This window comes from Xyrauchen texanus, chromosome 1, assembly GCF_025860055.1.
Source record: "Xyrauchen texanus isolate HMW12.3.18 chromosome 1, RBS_HiC_50CHRs, whole genome shotgun sequence".
In the NCBI taxonomy this organism is placed as follows: domain Eukaryota; kingdom Metazoa; phylum Chordata; class Actinopteri; order Cypriniformes; family Catostomidae; genus Xyrauchen; species Xyrauchen texanus.
The window spans coordinates 23,799,078-23,805,131 of NC_068276.1; positions in this window are offsets into that span (position 1 = coordinate 23,799,078).

The window sequence follows — 6,054 nt, forward strand, 5'->3', positions numbered from 1 at the left end:
AGTGCAACTTTATAGGACCTAATGTTGTTCTTTCCTAAAACATCCTGATAACATTTTAGTGGCATTGCTAAAAAAAAAAAAAAAACTTTTGATTTTTTTTTGGCATATTAATAATCACAAAGTGACTTTTGTTAGACTTATGTACAAACTTTACTTTATTAAATACATTCAGTACAAGATCATTAGTGTTATAAGTAAGTATATTTATTTTGAATGTGAAATAAATACATGTAAAGTGTGTTCTATTGCTATAGGGACCTGAACTCTCAATGTGTTATGCGCCACTGTCCACCCGAGCTATGCCCTTTTGTTTACCTCGCATACAATTTTACCTCTAGTGGTTGAATAGCGAACTGCATGTCCAAAAATGTACCTTCTTTTTGTGACAGATTTTTTTTTTTTTTTTAACACACAGCCACGAAAACCGCGACATTCAATAGTTCAATAATTCAATAATTCGGTGCTCAACTTTCACAACCATTTGTTTTACCCCTAGTGGTTGAAAAGGGAACTGCATGTCCAGTTCCCTATAGTTCCATTCTTTTTGTAAAAGCTTTTTTGTTGAAGGAGATAGAGACACGAAACCAGCACCATTCTTTTGAGTAGGACAGTGTGCAACTTTCACAACCTTTCGTTTTACCCCTAGTGGTTGAATAGGGAACTGCATGTCCGAAATTTATTTTTTGAAATACCTTTTTTGTTGAATGAGATAGAGGCAGAAACCAGCATCATTCTTTTGAGTAGGACAGTGTTGCAAATTTCACAACCATTTGTTTTACCCCTAGTGGTTGAATAAGGAACTGCATGTATAAAATTAAATTTTTTGTAATGGCTTTTTTGTTGAAGGAGATAGAGGCAAAAAAAAAAAAACAGTATTTAGTCAATAAACGTGAACAGTTCACAACTTTCACAACTGTAAGGCTGCTAGCACTGAGATGACTATGCAACTCTGCGAGAACCTCATATCAGAAAGTCATAAAAACTCTCACACATAAGAACATCTCCACATGACAAAACACACTTTACTGAGCATAAAACATAAAACGCAGCTCTCATCCACATCTACCCCCTCTCTTACATACCTCCCTTCAAGTAATTTTAGAGTCACCTAAAACTAAATTATGACTTATCCTATTCTGTAATGTAAAAGTTTTTTTTGATCATACATGTTTGGTATCATTCAAGAGGTCTCAGTGTGACTGGTAACACCGTCTCATTCCCTTTCAGCAAAGTCCGGCCAAACCAACGCCATTCAATAGACAAGCACAGTACACAACTTGCACAACCATTCACTTACCCTAGTGGTTGAATAGGGAACTGCATGTCCAAAACATACATTCTTTTTATAATAGCTTTTTTAAGGCGATAGAGGCATGATACCAGTGTCATTCAATATACAAGAACAGTTTGCAACTTTCACAACCATTCGTTTTACCCTTAGTGGTTGAATAGGGAACTGCATGTCCAAAATGTACCTTCTTGTAATAGCTTTTTTGATGTAGAAAATATAGACTCGCAACCAACGTCATTCAATAGAGTAGGACAGTGTGTAACTTTAACAACCATTCGTTTTACTGCTATTGGTTGAATAGGGAATTGCATATACAAAATGTACCTTCTTTTTGTAATAGCTTTTTTGTTGAAGGATAGAGGCAAGAAACTAGCATCATTCAATAGAGGAGGACAGTGTGCAACTTTCCCAACCTTTCATTTTACCCCTAGTGGTTGAATAGAGAACTGCATCTCCAAAATAAACATTCTTTTTGTAATGGCTTTTTTGTTGATAGAGATGCAGATACGAAACCAAAGTCATTCAATATACGAGGACAGTGCGCAACTTTTGCCTGAACCTGAACTAAACCTGAATCAACATTGGTTTGGCTTTTCAGAGTTGACGTCAACTCTGCTTTTTTCTTACTCAACAAGTATATTTGTGTAATCACACGCACACACACACCTCTGTATTTGTAGTGAAATACAATAATTATACTGTAATTGGTGCAGAACATTTCACATGCTAGCACACATGTGTACTTTTCTTTATAACCGCAATAATTAATATAAATAAATCCTTTAGTCCTAGGCTTGCCATGGACATGTGAGTCTTGAAATTATCATGTTTTTTTTATTATTATTTATCCTTTATTTAACCAGGAGAAAAAAACCATTGAGATTAAAAATCTCTTTTGCAAGGGAGACCTGGCCAAGATAGGCAGCAAAATTACATCACATCATTACATACGTACAAAGACACACAAATGAAAGCCAATTATGCAGTTACAATGTAATCTCAATAAAAACATTGACATGTGAGGGAGTCCAACTCAAAGCATCTCATTCTCAACTTAAAAACACTCAAAGGAATCAATTTACTAAGTTTTAAGTTGTTCTGCAGCAAATTCCATGTAAAGGGAGCAGAATAAACAAAGGCCTTTTTACCCAACACAGTACTGACATGTGGAACAGAAAACAAGACAACAGCCTGAGAACGGAGAGAGTAATGACCAGCTCTTTTTTTCATAAGAAGTGAACATAAATAGGATATGTTGACCACTGATTGGTAACAATGACAATCTATAAATTAGTTACTACCGTGGTCTATTTGGCCAGAATATCCTGCATTTATAAAAACTTTACAAAGTTTGAGCTTATCAGACCAGCGATCGTTATGTCCTATGTTAACGAACGTGGCCTTACAATTGTAATGTCATTTATTTCAGAACATCAATACAGTCATACTGTCATACTGTCACCTTGTTTTCTCATTGGATTTAAGGAGTAGCAAGAACAAAGTTAGACCTGGAACATCAATAGAATAAAATGGAATGGTAAATTAACTGAAAGTCTGCTGACACGGTCAGTGGATATATTTAAAATTCAAGGTACACTAGACCATTGAGTCTACCACAGCATTATGCAGCAATATGCCATCACATCTGGCTTGTGCTTAGTGGGTCTATCATTTATTTTTCAACAGGACAATGATACAAAACACACCTCTAGGCTATGTAAAGGTTAATTGAGCATGAGGAGAGTGAAGGAAGGCTGCATTAGATGACCTGTCCTCTACAATCACCAGACCTCAGACCTAATTTGAGATGGTTTGAGATGAGTTGTACCAGTGCTGTAATCAAGGCAATGGGTGGCTACTCTGAAGAATTAAAAATAAATAAATAAATGTCTTTGTAAACAGTTCAATGGAAAGGAGGAGGCGAGAACCGGCCTGGCGATATAAACAATATTTTAATGATTAACTTAAACAAAAGACAAACACACACACGATAGACATGTCCATAAACGATCTCTCTCTCGTCGCACCACCATCCACAATCGGCCTTTATCCCTCTCAGAGGCTTAATTAGCCTGATAAGGGACCGGGTATGTATAATCACGACCCGGCCCCGCCGTTGTGGTCGCGGCTTGCTTACAACCGTGAGCAAGCCACTCCAGCCGCCCCCCCCGTGTCGCTCCTTCTTCCCACGGGATTGAGGACGATGCGGCTGGCGATGGAGGCGATTTGGGGATGGCAGGGGGTGCAGCTCCGCCGGGTACGCCCCCTTGGACCACCCGCGCCCCGACACGCTCGTTGATTCCCGTCCGTGCTCGAGGTAGCGGTGACTTGCCTCACAGCCAGTCGGCCGACCCTCTCGCGATGGAAGCCGATGAGCTCGCCGCGGCATCGGAGGGCGGGTTATCTGATGCTGAGGACTCCCTGGGCTGCCGCTTGGGCCTGCACGCCCAGGCTGAGGCCGACGCACAGATGACCGAACATGCTTTCCCGGGCAGCCGACAGCGTGGGTTTGGACTGGAACCCTCCATCCTCCCCACAACCATCACGGCTCGACGACTGGTTCCTGGGGTCTGGGCGCCGCTCGCAGCCTCGCCCCCCCGGTCCCGTTTTTCCCGGAAGTGCATGACGAGCTGACATCTTCGTGGAGAGCACCCCTCTCCACTCGTCACATCGCCACAGGCTCGTCCGCCCTCGCCACCCTCGATGGCGGAGCGCGCCATGGGTACGAGGCAATTCCCCAGGTGGATAGAGCGGTTGCGATCCATCTATGCCCCGGTACCCCTACCACCTGGCGAGGTCGCCCCGTACTCCCTTCCCGGACCTGTAGAGCAACCTCCTCGCTGACAGCGAAGGCCTACAGCCTGATCCCGACACGCTGCAGGAACTGCGCTCAGCGACCGACCTTGCCCTGAGAGCGACGAAGGTCACAGCGCAAGCACTCGGGCAGGCGATGGCCACGCTAGTGGTCCAGGAACGTCAACTGTGGCTGAACATGGTCGAGATGCATGAAGCTGACAAGACTCGCTTCCTCAACGCCCCTGTCTCCCAGTTCGGCCTCTTCTGCGACACCGTCGAGGACTTTGCCCAGCAGTTCTCCATCGTGAAGAAGCAGACGGAGGCCATCTCTCACATCATGCCTCGCCGCAAGCCTGCCGCCACGGCCCATGCCCCGTCTGCTCGCCGAGGGCGTCCTGCCGCGGCCAGAAGGCAAGCCCCTGCTCCGCCTCAACCCGGGCCCAGCTCTCAGCCCCAGCGTCGAGCAAACTGCGGGAAGCGCACGCCCCCTGTCTCACGGACCCCCTCGAGGACCCAGAAGGCTCCCAGGCGCTCCTGAGACAATGCACCCAGAGCCCAAGACGTTAGCTCCGAGGTGGTAAGACCGCTCCGCCCCCGGTGGAGGGCCGGGAGGAGAATTCTTTGTTTTTCATTTGCCGCACCCCTAACACGGGCTGCGGTATCCAAATTCTCAATAAAAGAGCTATTTCCTTTGTCTCTGGGGCACATGGCCCGCAAATGCCGCTTCTGACGTCACTCTGCTTTCAGGCCTCAACAGTCCCGCTCCACGGACGCTGTGTCCCCGCCTTCAGTGCCACGACTGTTCCCCGGCCGGCCGGTTCAGACGAGTCCAGAGGACGCCAACATCAGACCTCCTCCTCAGTCACTGAACCCGCCTGCCGGGTGCGCGGAGCAAGGTAAGTGCTTTGAGTTCATTCTCAGCACCAGAGCCTCGGACGCCACGCTGCCTCCCGACGCCGCGTTACCTGTTCCGCGACCACTGCAAAGCCCCGCCGGGTACGCCCAAAAACCCGTCCCCTTGGTGCCCCTAGCACGGAGTTTAGAGGCGTGGCTTTCACTGCCCAACCCGCCACGCTGGCTGCACCGACCATTCGACTCGGTTACGCAATTCAGTTTGCCAGGTCTCCGCCCCTTCGTGGGCGTACATTTTTCCACAGTACACGGCCAACATGCCCTCTCCCTGCACGAAGAAATCGCCTTCTATTAAAGGACGTAGAGCCTGTCCCTCCAACCGAAATGAAGAAGGGTTTCTACAGCCCTTACTGTTGTACCCAAGAAAGGCGGCGGCTTACGACCGATCTTGGACCTGCGAAGTTTTCAATCGGACCTTGTCCAAACTCCCGCTCAAAATGCTCACCCAGAAACAAATTCTATCTGGCGTCCGCATCTAGATTGGTTCGCAGCGGTAGACCTGAAGGACGCGTACTTCCATGCCTCAATTCGCCTCGACACCGCCCCTTCCTAAGGTTCGCGCTCGACGGCCAGGCGTATCAGTACAAAGTCCTCCCCTTCGCCTGTCTCTGTCCCTCGCCTTCACGAAAGTCGCAGAGGCAGCTCTTGCTCCGCCCGAGAAGCCGGCATACGCATACTCAATTACCTCGACGACTGGCTCATACTGGCCCACTCCCGAGAGTTACTATGCACACACAGAGACCAGGTGCTCAGCCACCTCAGCCGCTTGGGGTTTCAGGTCAACTGGGAAAAGAGCAAGCTCTCCCCGGTCCAGAGCATCTCTTTTCTCGGTCTGGAGTTAGACTCAGTCCCAATGACAGCACGTCTCTCCAACGAGCGTGCTCAGTCAGTGCTGAAATGCCTCGCTTCTTCAAGCCAGGCGCCATGGTCCCGCTTAAAACGCTTCCAACAGCTCCTGGGGCATATGGCATCCTCCGCGGCGGCAGCCGCTGGGGTTGATGCATATGAGACCACTTCAGCACTGGCTCCGGACTCGAGTCCCGAGATCGAGCATG